At 38.5% G+C, this 17,032-nt stretch overlaps 1 long non-coding RNA gene across 1 annotated transcript; it reads left to right on the top strand.

Moving 5' to 3' along the window:
• Positions 1–754: 754 nt before the first annotated feature.
• LOC309621952 lies at positions 755–16,813 on the top strand. The gene is made up of 2 exons (XR_014240343.1): positions 755–1,432; positions 14,294–16,813. It is a non-coding gene; the product is annotated as an uncharacterized lncRNA (long non-coding RNA).
• Positions 16,814–17,032: the final 219 nt, after the last annotated feature.

Genomic DNA, 17,032 nt, shown 5'->3' with positions numbered 1-17,032 from the left:
GAGTTTCCATTTGGGAAAATGAGTTAATTCTGGAGATGGATGGTGTGATGGTTGCCCAACAATGTGAATATACTTAATGCCTTAACTTGTATACTTAAAAATGTTTGAAATGGTAAATTTTATGTATATTTTACCACAATGGAAAAAAGCTACCAAAAAATGAAACTCGAAAAGAATTTTAAAACTAGATATCTGTCTTCCAAATTATTGTTGAGTATATAAAATAAGCAAAATAACATAGAACAAGAACAGGAAACAAGAGGGGCTTCCGTGGTGGCGCAGTGGTTAAGAATCTGCCTGCCGTCGCAGGGGACACGGGTTCAAGCCCTGGTCCAGGAAGACCCCACATGCCGTGGAGCAGCTAAGTCCATGCACCACAACTACTGAGCCCGCATGCCACGACTACTGAAGCCCGCGAGCCTAGAGCCCATGCTCCGCAACAAGAGAAGCCACCGCAATGAGAAGCCCGCGCACCACAACGAAGAGTAGCCCCGCTCGCCGCAACTACAGAAAGCCCGCGCGCAGCAATGAGCACCCAATGCAACCAAATAAATAAACAAATAAATACATTTATTAAAGAAAAAGAATGAAAACTAAACTTTTTAAGCCTAGTCTTTCAGAACAGTAGAATGGGCTCCCAAAGAACCTTTCAAATGCTAATTTTTCTCTTTTCCTTACAAATTCTATAATCTAATAAATTATATACTTGCACTGTTTCTTAGATGTTCAATTGCTTTCCTGATTCCATTTTTTTTCATATGTATTCACCTTTGCCCAAAATGCTTTTCTCTTTCCATCTCAGTTTTTTTGGTTTTGTTTTAAACATCTTTATTGGAGTATAATTGCTTGACAATGGTGTGTTAGTTTCTGCTTTATAACAAAGTGAATCAGCTATACATATACATATATCCCCATATCTCCTCCCTCTTGCATCTCCCTCCCACCCTCCCGATCCCACCCCTCTAGCTGGTCACACCACACTGAGCTGATCTCCCTGTGCTATGCGGCTGCTTCCCACTAACTATCTATTTTACATTTGGTAGTATATGAGTCCGTGCCACTCTCTCACTTCGTCCCAGCTTCCCCTTCCCCCTCCCCGTGTCCTCACGTCTGTTCTCTACGTCTGCGTCTTTATTCCTGTCCTGCATCCATCTCACTGTTTATCCAGTGTAACTCTCTTCTCACACTAGTAGATGCTTGAGAGGTATTTTAAAATAATTTTTGTCAGCTTCCTGTCTGAATCGTGATTTCCCTCTCTTAGGTTCCAGGGCTGCTGCTGCTTCAGAGCAGTCAGCTCAACTACAAGACACGAAGATTGATAATCTAGCAGACACTAAAGCCATTAAACAGAAAGGGGAGATCCACAGTAAGAGGACCGTTCCTAAGGAAGCCTGGCCCGAAGAGAAGAAATCCTTGCAAATAGATATTGCAGGTAATGGGGAGTGGGGTAGGGGGTGTGAGAGAGAGAGAGCATGCACACGCAAACGCCTGTGTCTACGTGTTTCCACTTAATTCTGATGAGACTATAGTCTCACAATTTAAACAGAGTTCCATCTTTTTATTTTTTGCTTTCTTATGCATATCACTTCAGTGCTTCTTTGTCTGTGTGGATGTATGTATTTATTTGTAAGATAATTGTTACTTCTGGGAAAAGACACTGGCAATTTAGAAACAAAATTACAATTAAATACCCAAGGCTGATAGTATTAGAAGTGAAGTATCATGTCTCAACACTGAAACAGGGGAGGGAAAGCTTAAGGCATTCCAGATGACTGTGACAAAGACAGAAAGAATCTCAATACAAACTTTTAAAAAATTACAATAAAAAAGACCCAAGATCAAATCTATTTATGTTCACCCATGGCCCCCTTTTTCTAATAACATAAAAGAAAAGTGTATAGGACACAAGCCATTACTACCTAGCTGTCAAAGGAAAACTGGATATCCACATGCAGAAGAATTAATTTGGACCATTACCTTTTACCATATACAAAATTAACCCAAAATGGATCAAAGATCCAAACAGAAGAGCTAAAATTATAAAACTCTTAGAAGAAAACATGGGGGGAAAGCTTCATGACATTGGATTTGGCAATGATTTCGTGGCTATGACACCAACAGTATAGGCAACAAAAGCAAAAATAAATAAATTATACTATATCAGAATTTAAAACTCTGCTTCAAAGGACACAATCAACAGAGTTAAAAGACAACCTGTGGAATAGGAGAAAATATTTGCAAATCATGATAAGTGACCAATATCCAGATTATATATGGAACTTCTAAAAGTCAACAACAAAGAAACCCAATTTAAAAATGGGTAAAGGACTCGAATAGACACTTCTCCAGGGAGTATATATGAATGGCCAACAAGTATATGAAAAGATGCTTAATATCACTAATCATCAAAGAAATGCAAATCAAAACCACAATGAGATACTACTGCACACCTATTAGGATGGGTAGTATCAAAAGAACAGAAAATAACAATCGTTGTCAAGGATGCAGAGAAATTGGATCCCTTGTGCACTGCTGGTGGAAATATAAAACGGCACAGCCATTATGGAAAACAGTGTGGAGGTTCCTAAAAAATTAAAAATAGAATGACGATATGATACAGCAATCCCACTTCTGGGTGTATATCCAAAGGAATTCAAAGCAGGATCTCACAGATATCTGCACACCCATGTTCATTGCAGCATTACTCACGATAATCAAGATACGTCCATCAGCAGATGAATGGATAAATATAATGTGATATCTATACAATAGAATGTTATGCAGCCTTAAAAGAAGAAAATCCTGTCACATGCTATAACATAGGTGAATCTCAAGGACCTTGTGCTGAGTGAAATAAGCCAGTCACAAAAAGATAAACACTGTATATTCCGCCTACGTGAAGTATCTGAAATAGTGAAAATCATAGAAACAAAGTAGAAAAGTGGCTGCCAACGGCTGGGGAGAGAAAGGAGGGGGAGTTCATGTTTATTGGGTATAGAGTTTCAGTGTTGCAAGATGAAGATGTTCTAGAGATCTGTTGTGCAACAGTGTGAACATACTTAACACTGCTGAACTGTATGCTTAAAAATTGGTTAAGATGGTAAATTTAATCTTCTGTGTTTATCACACACAAAAAAGAATGTGTAAGATGAAAAAACAACATTGCAATTCTGCAGTGGGTAGTCTAGGAGACATAGCTTGGAAAAGAAAGATGGAAATATAACCTGCAGAAGCATACTCTAGCCCAGGCCGCACAGAGGAGGTGAGCGGCGGGCGGGCGAGCGAGAGAAACTTCATCTGCAGCTCCCTATCGCTCCCCATTCCTCACGTTACCGCCTGAACCATCCCCCCACCCCCCAACCCCGTCTGTGGAAAAATTGTCTTCCATGACACCGGTCCCTGGTGGCAAAAAGGTTGGGGACCGCTGCCCTAGAGGACCCTCAAGGAGAAATGGATAATACAGAACACTAGAGAGCTTGAACACACATACTTAGCCCATGACAGACCATAGAAATGAAATTAAAAAAAAAAAAAGCAGAGTTAGAGAAACATCTGGAAATATTGAGGTTGATGTGTATAAATGTTTGTATGCTTTTAAAACACAACCTTTCAAATGCTCATAGAACATTTTTTTTTCAAACAGCTTTTTTAATATGTAATGCACATATATAATTCTCCCACTTAAAGTGTACCATTTAATGATTTTTACCCTATTCACAGATATGTGCAACCATCAACACAGTTGACTTTAGAACATTTTTATCACCTCAGAAAGAAACTCTATACCCCTTAGCTATCACCCCTCTATTTCCTCATCACCCACCTCCCCCCAAGCCCTAAGTCAACCACTGATCTACTTTGTCTCTATTATAAATTTTCCTATTCTAGACCTTAATACAAATGGAATCATTTAATGTGTGGACTTTTGTGACTGGCTTCTTGTAACTCAGCATGATGTTTTTGGGTTCATCCAAGTTAGGGCTTGTATCATTATTTTATTCCTTCTAATGGCTCAATAATATTTCATCGTATGTATGTATCACAGTTTGTTTATCTGTTTGTTGATGGACATTTGGTTGTTTCCACCTTTTGGCTACTATGAATAATGCTTTTATAAAATAATGATTTTATATTTATAAAATATAAATGCTTTTCTATTCATGTACAGGTTTTTATATGGACAATATGTTTTCATTTGTCTTGGGTACGTACCCAGGAATGGAATTCCTAGATCATGTGATAACTTTATATTTCATCATCTGAGGAGTTGTCAGACTGTTTGCCAAAGTGGCTGCACCATTTTACATTCCCAGTAGCAATGTATGAGGATTTCAATTTCTCTACTAACTCACCAACACTTATTATCTGACTTTTTCATTGGATCTATTCTAGTGGACGTGAAGTTGTATCTCATTTTGCTTTTGATTTGCATTTGCCTCCTGATTATGATGTTGAACATCTTTCTGTGTGCTTATTGGCCAGTTGTGTGTTATCCTTGGAGAAATGTGTATTCAGATCCTGGCCTGGTTTTTATTTGGGCTATTTCTCTTTTTTATTGAGTTTTAAGAGTTCTATGTATTCTAGATACACATTCTTATCAAAATTTTGATTTTGATATATTCTCCCATTCTGTGAGTTAAAATTGGGAAGTATGAGTCCTCCAACATGACCTTATTTTTCATGATTGTCTTGGCTCTTCTGGGTCCTTGACAATTCCATATGCTTGCAAAATTTCTACTAAGAAATCAGCTAGGATTCTGATAGGGATTGTGTTGAATCTGTGATCACTTTGGTGAGAATTGCTTTCTTAACAGTAAGTCCGTGGACTTGGGATGTTTGATTTAGATAGATATTTATTGATTTAGATATTTATTTAGATATTCTTTAATTTCTTGCAGTCATTTTTTGTAGCTTTCAGAGTAGAAGTTTTTCTCTTCTTATGTTAAATTTACATTAATATTTTAATTTTTTTGAGGCTGTTGTGAACAGAATGGTTTCCTTTTGCTTTTCTTTTTGTTTTTGGCTGTGCTGCTTGACTTGAGGGATCTTAGTTCCCCAACCAGGGATCTAACTTATGCCCTCTTGCAGTGGAATTGCAGAGTCCTAACCACTGGACTGCCAGAGAATTCCCCCAGAATGGTTTTCTTAATTTCATTTTCAGTTTGTTAATTGCAAGTATATCATAATACAATTGATTTTTTTAATATTTAACTTTTATCCTGCAACGATGCTGACTCGTTTATTAGTTCTAAATGGTGAATGGGATTGTTTGCTTAATTGGTCTTTCTTAGCTTTCGTTGTTAGTATGTAGAAATGCAGCAGATTTCTGTGTATTAATTTCATATCCTGAAACTTTAGCGAATTCACTGATGAGCTCTAGTAGTTTTCTGGTAGCAGCTTTAGGATTTTATAGTATCATGTCATCTGTAAAAACTGACAGTTTTACTTCTTCTTTTCCAATTTGGATTCGTTTTATTTCTTTTTCTTCTCTGCTTGCCGTGACTAGGACCTTCAAAACTATGTTGAAAAAAAGTGGCGAGAGTGGACATCCTTGTCTTGTTCCTGATCTTAGGGGAAATGCTTTCAGCTTTTCACCATTGAGTATAATGTTAGCTGTGGGTTTGTCATATATGGCCTTTATTGTGTTGAGGTATGTTCTCTCTGTGCCCACTTTCTAGAGAGTTTTTATCATAAATGTGTGTTGAAATTTGTCAAAAGCTTTTTCTGCATCTATTGAGATGATCATATGTTTTTTTTTTAATAAATTTATTTTATTTATTTATTTTTGGCTGTGTTGGGTCTTCATTACTGTGTGCGGGCTTTCTCTAGTTGCAACGAGCGGGGGCTACTCTTTGTTGCGGTGTGCGGGCTTCTCATTGCGGTGGCTTCTCTTTGTTGCGGAGCACAGGCTCTAGGCGCACAGGCTTCAGTAGTTGTAGCACGCGGGCTCAGTAGTTGTGGCTCACAGGCTCTAGAGCACAGGCTCAGCAGTTGTGGCACACGGGCTTAGTTGCTTCACGGCATGTGGGATCTTCCGGGACCAGGGCTCGAATCCGTGTCCCCTGCAGTGGCAGGTGGATTCTTAACCACGGTGCCACCAGGGAAGCCCGATCATATGGTTTTTATTCTTCAGTTTGTTAATGCGGTGTATCACACTGATTGATTTGCAGATATTGAAAAATCCTTGCATCCCTGGGATGAATCCCACGTGATCATGGTGTATGAGCCTTTTAATTTATTAGTGGATTCGGTTTGCTAGTATTTTGTAGAGGATTTTTGCATCTATGTTCATCAGTGGTATTGGTCTGTAGTTTTCTTTTGTGTAATATCTTTATCTGGTTTTGGTATCAGGGTGATGGTGGCCTCCTAGAATGAGTTCAGAAGTTTTCTTTCCTCTGCAAACTTTTGGAAGGGTTTCAGAAGGATGGGTGTTAACTCTTCTCAATGTTTGGTAGAATTCACCTGTGAAGCCATTTGGTCCTGGACTTTTCTTTGTTGGGAATTTTTAAATTGCTGATTCAATTTCAGTTCTGGTAATTGGTCTGTTCATATTTTCTGTGTCTTCCTGATTCAGTCTTGGGAGGTTGTACCTTTCTAAGAATTCATCAGTTCCTTCTAGGTTGTCCGTTTTATTGGCATGTAGTTGCTCATAGTAGTCTCTTATGATCCTTTGTATTTCTGTGGTGTCGGTTGTAACTTCTCCTTTTTCATTTCTGATTTTATTGATTGGGGCCCTCTCCCTTTTTTTCTTGATGAGTCTTCCTAAAGGTTTATCAATTTTGTTTATATTTTCAAAGAGCCAGCTTTTAGTTTCATTGATCTTTCCTATTGTTTTTTTTAGTCTCTATTTCATTTATTTCTGCTCTGATATTTATGATTTCTTTCCTTCTACTAACTTTGGTTTTTATTTATTCTTCTTTCTCTACTTGCTTTAGATGTAAGTTTAGGTTGTTAATTTGAGATTTTTCTTGTTTCCTGAGGTAAGCCTGTATTACTATAAACTTCCCTCTTAGAACTGCTTTGTCTGCGTCCCATAAGTCTTGGATCATCGTGCTTTCGTTTTCATTTGTCTCTAGGTAGTTTTTGATTTCCTCTTTGATTTCTTCAGTGATCCATCAGTTGTTTAGTAGCATATTGTTTAGCCTCCACGTGTTTGTGGTTTTTGCAGGTTTTTTTTCTTGTAGGTGATTTCTAGTTCCATAGAGTTGTGGTTGGAAAAGAAGCTTGATATGATTTCAGTTTTCTTAAATTTACCAAGGCTTGTTTTGTGGCCTAACATGTGATCTGTCCTGGAGAATGTTACATGTGCACTTGAAAAGAATGTGCATTCTGCTGCTTTTGGGTGGAATGCTCTATAAATATCAGTTAAGTCCCTTTGGTCTAATGTGTTATTTAAGGCCTGTGTTTCCCTGTTGATTTTCTCTCTGGATGATCTGTCCATTGATGTAAGTCAGGTGTTAAAGTCCTTACTATTATTGTGCTGCTGTTGATTTCTCCTTTTATGTCTATTAATATTTTGCCTTCTGTATTCAGGTGCTCCTATGTTGGGTGCATATATATTTACAGTTGTTATATCTTCTTCTTGGATTGATCCCTTGATCATTCTGTAGTGTCCTTCTTTGTCTCCTGTGACAGTTTTTATTTTAAAGTTGATTTCATCTAATATAAATATTGGTACTCTGGCTTTCTTTCGATTTTCATTTGTGTGGACTACCTTTTCCATCCCCTCACTTTTAGTCTGTATGTGTCTCTAGATCTGTAGTGAGTCTCTTGTAGGCAGCAAATACACGGGTCTTATTTTTGTATCCATTCAGCCAGTTTGTGTCTTTTGGTTGGAGCATTCAGTCTGTTTACGTTTAAGGTAATTATCGATATGTATGTTCGTACTGTCATTTTGTTAATTGTTTTGGATTTGTTTCTGTAGGTCTTTTTTTCCCCCTTCTTTTGTTCTCTTCTCTTGTGATTTGATGACTATCTTCAGTGTTATGTTTAGATTCCTTTTTTGTGTATGTGTGTATCTGTTACAGATTTTTGGCTTGTGGTTACCTTGAGGTTATTGTATAGCAGTCTCTGTATACATATGGTGATTCTTCTAAATTGCTGATGTCTTAATTTCAAATGCATTTGCCATTACCCTCCATGTGTACTCTCCTCCCCTCATGATTACTGTTTTTTATGTCATGTTTTACATCAAATTGTTTTGTGTATCCCTTAACTGCTTATCGTGGATACAGATGATTTTACTACTTTCGTCTTTTAATCTTCCTGCTAGCTTTGTTTGCGAATGATTTCCTACCTTTACTGTATGTTTACTGGTGAGCTTTTTTGTTCCATAGTTTTCTTATATCTAGTTGTGGCCTTTTCTTTTGCACCTGGAGAAGTTCCTTTAACATTTGTTGTAAAGCTGGTTTAGTGGTGCTGAATTCTTTTAGCCTTTGCTTGTCTGTACAGCTTTTGATTTCTCTGTCAAATCTGAACAAGAGCCTTGCTGAGTAGAGTATTCTTGGATGTAGGTTCTTCCCTTTCATCACTTTAAATATATCATGCCAGTCCCTTCCGACCTGCAGAGTGCCTGCTGAAAAGTCAACTGATAGTCTTATGGGAGTTCCTTTGTATGTTATTTGCTGCTTTCCCCTTGCTGCTTTTAGTATTCTCTGTATCTTTAATTCTTGACATTTTGATTACAGCGTGTCTTGGTGTGTTCCTCTTTGGGTTATCCTGTATGGGATTTTCTGCGCTTCTTGGACTTGGATGACTATTTCCTTTCCCAGGTTAGGGAGGTTTTCAGCTATTATCTCTTCAAATATTTTCCTGAGCTCTTTCTTTCAAATATGTTCCCGGGCTCTTTCTCTCTTCTTCTGGGACCCCTGTAGTGCGAATATTAGTGCTCTTGATGTTGTCTCAGAGATCTTTTAAACCGTTCTCATTTCTTTTCTTTTTTAAATCTTTTTTCTGTTCAGTGGCAGTGATTTCCACTACTCTGTCTTCCAGCTCACTGATCCATTCTTCTGAATCCTTTAGTCTACTTTGATTCCTTGCACTGTATTTTTCATTTCAGTTATTGTATTCTTCATCTCTGGTTGTTCTTTACATTTTCTAACTCTTTTCTTAAAACTTATAACTTCTCGTTCTGTGCATCCATTCTCCTCCTGAGTTCTTTGATCATCTGTATGATCATTGCTCTGAACTATTTCTTGGGTAGATTGCCTATTTCCACTTCACTTAGTTCTTCTTCTGGGATTTTATCTTGTTCCTTCATCTGAAACATATTGCTCTGCCATCTCATTTTGTCAATAAGTTGCTATTTGTATTTTTATGTATGTAGTAGGTAAGTTACATCTGTCAACCTTGGAGAAGTGGCCCTCTGTAGGAGGCGTCCTGTGCATTTCAGCAGCACACTCCCCTCTCGTTACCCAAGCTGTGTGCTCTAGGGGTTCACCCTAAGAGGGCTACTTGGGCCTTCTGTTGTGGTGGGCTAACTATGTGGGCAGTCTGGTAGGCCCCTAGTCTGGTTGGTTGCCAGGTCCTGCCTTGTGTGGATGCTGCTGGCTGCTGTTTAGCAGGGCCTGGTCACAACGTGGCTGGTTGCAGAATGCTAGGGGCCCCGGGGCTAATGCTGGCTCACTGGTGGGTGGAGTCAGGGTCCTGAAGACCCTAGGGTTGTTGCCTACCCACTGGTAGTTGAAGCCAGATCATGGGGTTAGTGCTGGTCTACTGGCAGGCAGAGCTGGTCCCTGGAGTCCAGCTGCAGGGTCCTGGGATCCCAGAGCTCATTTCAGATTGTTGAGGGGGTGGTGTCGGTTCCTGACACAGTTGGGTACAGGGTCTGGAGTGTCCTGAAGGTTTCCTTGGCCTGCTAGTGGGCCAGTCCAAGGCCCAGCTGGTCCCAGGGTAGGCTCTGGCCTGCATTGAGGAATCATAGTTTTCTTGCTTTTGGTGCCTGCATCCTGGTGAATGAGACTGGTCTAGAAGCTTGGCCTGGCTTCCTGGTGGGAGAGTCCTGTGCCTGTCTACTGGTGGGTGGTGCTGGGTCTTGGCCCTCTGGTGGGCTGGGCCATATCTAGGGGCTAGTCCAAAGGCAGCTGTGAGCTTTTTTGTCTTTAGGCAGCCTGTCTGCTAATGGGTGGAGCTGTGTCCTGACCCAGTTAGTTCTTTGGCCTGAGGCGTCCCAGCACTGTTGCCTGCAGGCTGTTGGGTGGGGCCAGGTTTTGGAGCTAATGAGCCAATATGTCATCCACCAACAGTATTCCCCAATATGTCTGCCACCAGTGTCTATGTCCCCAGGGTGAGCCGCAGCCACCCTCCCCCAACCCCTGCCGCTCCAGGAGACTCTCCAAGACGAGCAGGTAGGTCTGGCCCAGGCTCCTATCAAATTACTTCTTTGGCCCTGTGTCCCAGGGTATATGAGATTTCATGTGCACCCTTTAAGGGTGATATCTCTATTTTCCCCAGTCCTGTGGGGCTCCTGCAATTAAGCCTTTCTGGCCTTCAAAGCCAAATGCTCTGTGGGCTCATCTCAACAATGCCAGACCCCCAACCTGGGAGAACCTCTGGAATATATTTACTCTCCAGTTTTCGTTGCCTACATAGGGGTTATGGAATTTGATTATATTGTGAGTCTCCCCCTATTACCGGTTTTGTTGCCGTTCCTTCTTTATGTCTTTTGGTGTAGGAGATCTTTTCTGGTGGGTTCCAGTGTTTTGTGTGTGTGCGTTTTTTTTTTATTGGTTGCTCTGCGGATAGTTGTGATTTTGGTGTGCTTGTGAGAGGAGGTGAGCTCAAGGTCTTTTTACTCTGCCATCTTGCCCACTTTCCTCTATACCACATTTTCTTTTTTTTTGTTTTGTTTTAATTTTTATTGGAGTATAGTTGCTTTACAGTGTTGTGTTAGTTTCTACTGTACAGCAAAGTGAACCAGCTATACATATATATATATATATATATATATATATATATATATATATATCCCCTCTTTTTTGGATTTCCTTCCCATTTAGGTCACCACAGAGCATTGAGTAGAATTCCCTGTGCTATATACAGTAGGTTCTCATCAGTTATCTATTTTATACATAGTATCAATAGTGTATATATGTCAGTCCCAATCTCCCAATTCCTCCCACCCCCCCCCATACCACACTTTCCTTATCTATTCATCCATCAGTGGACACTTAGGTGGTTTCCATGTCTTGGCTATTTTAAATAATGCTGCAGTGAGCACAGATCTACGAATATCTCTCCAAGACCAAGCTTTCAATTGTTTTGTGTGTAGACCCAGAAGCAGAATTGCTGGATCGTATGGTAGTTGCATTTTAACTCTTTGGGTAACCTCCATACTGATTTCCATAGTGGCAACACCAATTACATTCTCACTAACAGTGCACAGAAAAAGGAACCTTTAGCTCCATAACCTCACTAATGCTTGTTATTTCTTGTCTTTTTGATGATAGCCATTCTAACAGGTGTGAGGTGATATCTCATTGTGGTTTTGGTTTACATTTCCCTGATGATTATTGGTGCTGAGCATCTTTTCCTGTATTTGTTAGCCATTCGTATGTCTTCTTCACAAAAATGTCTATTAAGATCCTGTGCCCTCATTTTTTAATTGGGTTGTTTGTTTGTTTGTTTTTATTTGAGTTGAATTCTTTGTCTATTTTGGATGTTAACCCCTTGTCAGATATGTCATTTGCAAATATCTTCTTCCATTCAGTAGTCTGATGGTTTCTTTTGCTGTGCAGAAGCCTTTCAGTTGGATGTACTCCTACTATTTACTTTCGCTTTTGTTGTCTTTGCTTTGGGCGTCAAATTCAAAAAATTATTGCTAACACCAGTGTCAAAGCTCTTACTGCCTATGTTTTCTTCTAGGAATTTTATGGTTTCAGACCTTACATTTAAATCTTCAATCCATTTAGAATTGATTTTTGTGTATGGTGTAAGATAACGCTTCAGTTTCATTCTTTTGCATGTGGCTATCGAGTTTTCCCAGTACCATTTATTGAAGAGACTATCCTTTCCCCATTGTATATTCTTGGCTGCTTTGTCATAAGGTAATTGACCTTATATGTGTGAGTTTATTTCTGGTCTCTCTATTCTTTTCCATTGATCTACATGTCTGTTTTTATGTCAGTACTATACCATTTTGATTACTGTAGCTTTGTAATATAGTTTGAAATCAGGAAGTGTGATGCCTACAGTTTTCTTCTACTTTTTAAAGATTGCTTTGGCTATTTGGAGTCTTTTGTGGTTACATACAAATTTTAGGATTGTTCAATTTTTGTGAAAAATGCCATTGGAATTTTGATAGGGATTGCATTGAATCTGTAGATTGTTTTGAGTAGTATGGACATTTTAACAATATTAATTCTTCCAATCTGTGAACACAGAATATTTTCCCATTTGTTCATGTCTTTTTCAGCTTTTTTCATCAATGTTTTCAGTATACAGGTCTTTCACCTCCTTGGTTAAATTTATTCCTAGGTATTTTATTCTTTTGATGCAATTATGAACAGGATTGTTTTAATTTGTTTTTCTGGCAGTTTATTATTAATGTATAGAAATGCAACAGATCTTTGTCTGTTAAATAATTTTGTATACTGCAACTTTACTGAATGTTTTAGTTGTAACAGTTTTTTTGGTGGCGTCTTTAGGGTTTTCTATATCTAAAACCATGTCATTTTCACATAGTGACAATTTTGCTTCTCTTCTGATTTGGGTGCCTTTTGTTTCTTTTTCTTGCCTAATTGCTCTGGCTAGAACTTCCAATACTGTGTTCAATAAACGTGATGCCGGTGGATATCCTTGTCTTGTTCCTGATCTTAGAGGAAATGCTTTCCATTTTTCAACATTGAGTATGTTAGCTATGGTCTTGTCAGAAATGGTCGTGAGCTATGTTTCCTGTATACCTACTTTGGTGAGAGTTTTTATCATGAATGGATTTTGAGTTTTCTCAAATGCTTTTTCTACATCTATTGACTATATGATTTTTGTCCTTTATTTGGTTAGTGTCATGTACCACATTGATTGATTTGTAAGATGTTGAATCATCCTTGCATTCCTGGAATAAATCCCACTTGATCATAGTGTATAATCCTTTTAATATATTATTGAATTTGGTGTGCTAATGTTTTGTTTGGTTTCTTTTTGCATCTATGTTCATCAGGGATATTGGCTTGTAATTTTTTTGTAGTGTATCTACACTGGGTATCTAGGTAACGTCTGGATAACAGGGTAATGTGGGCCTTATAAAATAAGTTTGGAAGTGTTCTCTCCTGTTCTGCTTATTGGAAGAGTTTGAGAATCTTTCATATTAATCCTTCCTTAAGTATTCGGTAGAATTCAGCAGTGAAGCCACCTGGTCCTGGACTTTTGTTCATTGGGAGGTTTGAGAGTCTTTTTATCCTTTAGATATAAAAGCAGACTCCATGTATCCCACTATATTTTCGGGAAATTGTCTTAGGGATTCCCAGAGTATTTTGTGAAAATTCTGATTACCAATAATCTATAGAGAAGGTAAAATGGATCCCATAGTTACAAGTGATACTGTGTTTCATATGTATGTCTGTTTCTTCCATGACTTAGAACTCTAAAAATGTGTATGGACACTGAATTAACGTTTGCAATTATGGTTTATAGTTGTTAAGATGTTCTACATCTTAAAATGCCTATTTTGATATAGAATGACTGTCAAAATGTGAAGATGGAAGATGGTAAATTATAGTAGGTGTATTTTACCACAATAAAAAAAATGGAGGGGGTGTGAAGATGGTTCAGAAAAAAGAATTTTTCAAGGCTCTAAAACATACAAAGAGTTGGAGTTTTAAAAATTCCATCCATTTAATTACTGATGATAAAAATAAAGTCTCAGGTTTCTTAGCTGAAAATGAGATTAATAATACCTCTCTCTCAGTTTGATAAGAGGGGAAAAAACAGATATAGAGCATATATCATAATAGCCCACACATAGCAAGCAGTAATACATAGCAGCTGCTGTTACAATCCCAAGAACCTAAATGCCCTCCTCAAGGTCATACAGCCAGTCTGTGGCAGAATCCAGCCCAGAATCTGGGTCTTTTGATCCTGAGTCTCTTAAACTATTACCATGCCAATCTAGCCACTAGGCACAAGGCATGAATCCTTTGTCCAGGCAGTGAATTTTCTGAATCTTTATATAGACCATTCTTTCCTTCAGTCTTTGTTTTGTATCTAAAGAATTAAATGTGAATACTATTTCTAAAGGGAATGCAAATATTTTGAAAGTCCTTCAAAATCTTTTTTTTTTTTTTTTTCACCTTTTCAGAGTCCAGATGTCATTCAGAATTTGAAAATACCACCCATTCTGTCTTCAGGTCAGCTAAGTTTTACTTTCATCATCCAGTGCACCTACCAAGTGATCAAGATTTTTGCCATGAATCCTTAGGAAGAAGAGTTTTCATGAGGCATTCTTGGAAAGATTCCTTTCAGCATCATCCAGACAAACAAAGAGAACACACTTGTCTTCCTTCCTCTTATCAAAATGTGGCAAAGACAAAGTCAGATTATACCAGAATAGAGAGCCTCAGTATCAATGTAAGCTTGGAAAACAAAGAAGTACAGCATACTACTAAAAGTCAGGCTAGAGATTTTCCAAAATATGACAAACAAGTTAATGACCTAAAAAGGGATCATAAGGCCACCCCAGAGTTAACAACTCAGCACACTGTGAGTTTAAATGAACTCTGGAACAGGTATCAGGAGCGACAGAGGCAACAGAAACCTCCTGAGTTCAGTGCCAAGAAGGAACTTTCCTTGGTGGAGCGACTTGATCGTTTGGCTAAACTTCTTCAGCGTCCCATCACACATTCTCTCCAGCCCTCAGAAAGTACACAGGATGATAGCAAGGGGGAACAAGATGTTAAGGAATGGAGTGGTAGACAGCAACAGCAGAACAACAAGCTTCAGAAAAACAAACGGTATAAAAGCCTGGAGAAATGCCGTAAAAACACAGGCGATCTTAAAAAAAAAACAAGGTTCTTTCTACTCATCAAGCTGGGAGGGCCAATCAGATTACAATTGAACAGATTAAATTTGATAAATATATTCTGAGAAAACAGCCAGGTTTTCATTATATAAATAACACTTCTTCAGATTCTAGACACTCAGAGGAGAGTGAGCTGCTCACAGATACTGCCGCCAACATCCTTTCCACCACCACTTCTGTGGAATCAGATATATTGACCCAAACAGATAAGGAAGTGACTCTGCATGAGAGGGGCAGCTCTATTTCCACCATTGATACTGCCCGACTGACTGAGCCATGCTTTTGGCCATGAAAGAGTTTGTTTGTCACCCAGGCGAATTAAACTAGACAGCAGCATCACCGACCATCAGAGGAGATACCTTGAGAAGCGGAGCGAGAAAAACAAGAAACCATTGAATACAGGTTACCCCCAAATTACTTCAGAGCACACCAGAAGGAAACACATCCAGGTACATGGCTACAAATTCCATCTGGCAATGTGACTGCATTTTTCATGGACTTTTTAGTTAAGCTTTGCACACAGGTGAAAAATAGCCAATTGCCCTTTCCTCACTATAACATTTCTTACCAGCTGGAAAAGAGTGAGAAAGTGTAGTACAGTGCTGTTTGAGTCGTCATGCTTTTCATCAACACTCATTTACGAATTACCCTTTGGATGAAAGGCTTTGCTGCTAAATGCTTCAAAATCTGCAAAGTCTATACCTTTGGTACAGGGGAGCTTCAAGTTTAGAATGACCTCCATTCTGAACAATATTGCCTGGTTTTTTTGCCTGTTGGTTTTTGTTTATTCATTCCTTCCTGTCTTTTAAGAAATTTTGAGGTGCTTTTAAGCGCGCGCACACACACACACACACACACATACATATATAAGTAATATGATATGATTGTTTTTTAAGTAAATGAAGAATTGGAATGATGGAAAATTAGACTGAAGCCAGGGAGGGGTGAGCTACAACATGATTTGAAAAATAAATACATGAAGAATTAAGAGTGACGGGAAGGCAAGTTGATACCTTGTGGATGTGGTTGCTAAAAATGAGCCACAAATTTTGCTTTATGTTTTCTAGCAATTAGTGTTGCTAGAATTTTGTGATCACTTACATAACTCGAATATAAAAGCAAGCGAAATTTTCAAAAGCATTACAGATATTTCTGGTACTGAGACTTCTTAAATTTCTCTCGTCTGTCCTCATAAAGAAGGCGTTGTGGTGTAACAAAATCCTCAACGGCGTCCTTACAGTACATTCTCAGTAACAACAATCATGTAAGGCTAATAGGGCCTTAGTTTAGGGAATTCCATAAAGGCAGATTTCAAGGGGTCAGTAAATGCAGACCATTACTTTAACCCAAGATAAAATTGATTTGGAGAGGTGCTCTCCAAATAGGGATACTTGCAAAATGGTTCATTGGAGTATGAACCTTTTAAAATTTATATTTTTGTATATGTTTTACAGGGCATGAGTACAGCAATAATATATAATTTATAAATAAGTATCTACTTTAGTAGTTTGTACTCAAAAATATTTTATCAGTGGGACCCCATGATCAAAACAATTTGGAGACCACTAGTTTAGCTGAAAGAAGGCACAAAACATTCAGACATTTAACCATAAATATTATTTCTCAATTGAGTTTTTGGTAGGTATTAAATGACAGTAATTACACATATAAATAGTACAATCAGACTCTTTTTTAAAGTAAGCCAAAAATTGGGACAGACACAGATTGAGGCTTTTTGTTCCATAGAGGAGGTAGGGGGAAAGGATGCAGATAGAGGGGTTTTTGGTGTGTGTACTAGAATACATATACGTAACAAAGTTTACAGTTTTATCATTTTAAAGTATGCAGTTCAGTGGCGCTGAGTATATTCACAGTGTCTTACAACTATCACCACTATCTAGTTCCAGAGCTTTTTCATCACCCTAGTGGAAACCTCATACCCATTAAGCAGTTACTCTCTATTCCCCCTTCCTACCAGCCCCTGTCAATCACTAATCTACTTTTTGCCTCTGTGACCTT

The sequence above is a fragment of the Balaenoptera borealis genome, assembly GCF_965194805.1.
Source record: "Balaenoptera borealis genome assembly, contig: HAP1_SCAFFOLD_1279, whole genome shotgun sequence".
Classification (NCBI taxonomy): Eukaryota; Metazoa; Chordata; class Mammalia; order Artiodactyla; family Balaenopteridae; genus Balaenoptera; species Balaenoptera borealis.
Note: the sequence above shows the minus strand (reverse complement) of the source record. Positions and strands in the feature narration are given on the sequence as shown.